At 41.2% G+C, this 3,082-nt stretch overlaps 1 pseudogene; it reads left to right on the top strand.

The window, feature by feature from the left end:
- Positions 1–318: 318 nt before the first annotated feature.
- Positions 319–2,815, top strand: LOC148044127 (zinc finger MYM-type protein 6-like; annotated as a pseudogene).
- The last annotated feature ends 267 nt before the right edge of the window (positions 2,816–3,082 follow it).

Genomic DNA, 3,082 nt, shown 5'->3' with positions numbered 1-3,082 from the left:
TGGGCTCTCCCTTGCAGAGCTGAGCCTAGCATTCAGTTTAAAATCCAGGGTGAGGGAGGGTTAGGGAAAAACCAGAAAGTCCAGTTGCCTCTTGAAAAGGCACCTTTGGGACAACCATGACCTGGATGACTGAGAATCTCCCTGTAGACATCAAGCTCCAGAATCCTTGCTTTGCTGCAGAGTAAAGAGCAACATCCTGGTTTATTTGCACAGAGAAGGCAGGCAGGGAGTTGGTAGGGTTTATTTATTCACTTAGCAAAGCCTTAAGCCAGAGGTGAACACACACATATTGTAAGTATTCTGATTTTCAGAGCAGAAATGGCAGAAGCAGAAAAATCAAAGAAGAAATGCAGACAATATCGTATGGGATATCTGAAGTAGGGATTTATACCAGCACCATCAAACCAGCAGCTGCCATGGTGCCTACTATGTGAAAAAGTATTTTCTAATGAGGCAATGAAGCCTTCCAGATTGAATGAACATTTGAAGAAGGCACATCCTGACAAGGCAGACAAGAACCTAACTTTTTTTCAATCACTTTGTGACAACTTGCAAAAGCGCCCAACACAGTCACACATGTTTTACAATGCTTCCCAACAAAACACTGATGGTTTCCGTGCATCATACAACATTTCATTGCTGATTGCTAAGTCTGGAAAGCCACATACTATTGGTGAAGAACTCATCCTACCAGCCATTAGTGAGGTTCTGAGTACTGTTTTGCATAAATCACCACATGATATAATTAAGACAATTCCTCTCAGCAACAATTCAGTGCAAAGACGCATAGATGAAATGGCTGAGAATGTGGAAGATGTATTGTGCAGCATACTATGGACAACAGATTTTGCACTACAGCTGGATGAATCAACTTTGCCAGGCAATGAATCTTTGCTTCTTGCTTACATGCGCTTTATTAAAGATGAAAGTTTGACTCAAGAGTTGTTATTTGTGAGCAACTAAAAACAGATACTAAAGGGGAGTCAATATTTCATGTTGTTGAGCAGTTTTTCAAAGACAAGGAAATTTCACTTACCAACATCCTAGCTTGTGCAACTGATGAAGAACCATCAATGACTGGTTACTACCGTGGGTGCGTTGCTTACTTGAAAAAAGCAGTGCAAATGTCTTTACCATTCACTTTGTCATTCATCGCCAATATCTGGTTGCAAAAAACCTCAGTGATCGCTTGCACAAGTCATTACACACTGTCATTATTGCAGTTAATAAAATTAAAGTACATGCTCTCAATGATTGACTATTCAGAGAGCTCTGTGTTGAGAATGAAGATTTTGATCATTTGCTGCTTCATACAGAAGTTTGTTGGCTATCAAAAGGCAACTGTGTGAGACACTTTTACAATCTTTTTGACACTGTTGTGGAGTTTTTTGAAGACAAGAATGCTTTTCTCAATGATGAAATCAAAGAGATCAAGCATGACATTGCTTATTTATCAGAACTATTTGCAAAGTTCAATGAAGTGAATTTGCAGTTGCAAGGAAATGAGGTCAATCTTATTAAGGTCAATCTGTCATCTCTATGTTTATTTCAAAGTTAACTCTATTCAAGTGCAATATAGGCCATCATGAGCTATACCAATTTTTGAACTTTTCTGAGCTAGAAGAGAAAGGTGGGATACAAGATGATGATGCTCAAGTTTTTGTGACCATTTGGACATGCTGCATAAAGATATATCTGAGCGATATCAGGATCTTCTTTTGATGGAAATTCCAGATTGGGTGATAAATCCATTTTCAGATACTGAGGAAGATGGACTAGTGGAGGAACAACTCATAGAGCTGCAAAATGACATTGAGCTGAAGCCAAAGTTTAAGAAATCGTACCAAGAGTTTTGGTTGCAGAAATTTCTGATCTCTATCCTGCACTATGGAGAGTGGTTAAGAAGCTCCTTGTTGCATTTCCAACATCATATTTGGTGAAAAGTGGCTTCAGTGTGGTCATCCAACTTCTCTCCAAGCAAAGAAATCGACTCCAGATTACTGAATGTGGTGATTTAAGACTCCTGCTAAGTGACTTAAAACCAGACATTGGGAATCTGGTATCACTTCATCAAGCCCATCCATCACATTAAGAATTTACTGAACAGTGAAGTAGTTACTAAATTTTCCTGAGTTTACTAAGTTACTAGTTACTAAGGTTCTTGATAAATCACTAAAAGACTTTGAAAACCTGGTATCACTGGATCATGTTCAACAATTTTGTTGAATTAACATTAACTAAAAAGGTTTTTAAATTGGATTTTGAATAAATGTGTAATTAATTGTTACAGTTTTGAATTTTACTGTTACTATCTTCTTTCCATCGTGCAAACCACCCACTCACATGACCCCCCCCCAGCCATACCCACCAAGCCATGCCCACAAAACCAGTAGTAAAAAAATTGACTTCCACCATTGGGTGGGGGCACTGAGGATCTTTATACTATTCCATTTTAAAAATTAATCCCCTTCAGAGATATATATTCTGATAATTGTTTTCCCAGAATTGTTCTTGCTTCTTAAAATAGTGAAAATGGCAGTTGGACTTACCTGAACTGCATGTTTCGACGAGAAGTGTGGGAGGAGTAACCATCGGGTATTAACCTAATCTGATTGCCTATTGGAGATTGAGGAAATCTTTGGAAGCCACACCTCCTGCTGCTCCCGTGGCCACCCAGTTTAACCGAACGTCTGAATGGCATCTGAAAGGAAGCAAAAAGAAACAGCCAATACCAATTCTTCCTAGCCGTTGCTTGAACCTGGACGTGCTCAGGCCCTGCTTCACGGCGCGGGGCGCCATAACAGGCGGGAAGTGACTCCTCCCACACTTCTCGTCGAAACATGCAGTTCAGGTAAGTCCAACTGCCAGTTTCCAAAGAGAAGGTGTGGGACGAGTAGTTAGTTGTCCTGGGAGGGAATGGACGGGCCTGAGCCCCCTTGCGAGTCCAGGATGCTCTGAAGGACCCTCCTGCCGAAGGCGGCGTCCGCCGAGGCGTAGGCGTCCAATCTGTAGTGTTTAATGAAGGGAGACGGGGAGGCCCAGGCAGCCGCTCGACAAATCTCTTCTAGGGGAGCCTGGGAAG

The sequence above is a fragment of the Thamnophis sirtalis genome, unplaced genomic scaffold (assembly GCF_051295495.1).
Source record: "Thamnophis sirtalis isolate CommonGarterSnake01/CBP01778 unplaced genomic scaffold, rThaSir2_p1.2 scaffold_9, whole genome shotgun sequence".
NCBI lineage: Eukaryota > Metazoa > Chordata > Lepidosauria > Squamata > Natricidae > Thamnophis > Thamnophis sirtalis.
The sequence above is the reverse complement of the archived record's forward strand: the minus strand, read 5'-3'. Positions and strand labels throughout refer to the sequence as shown.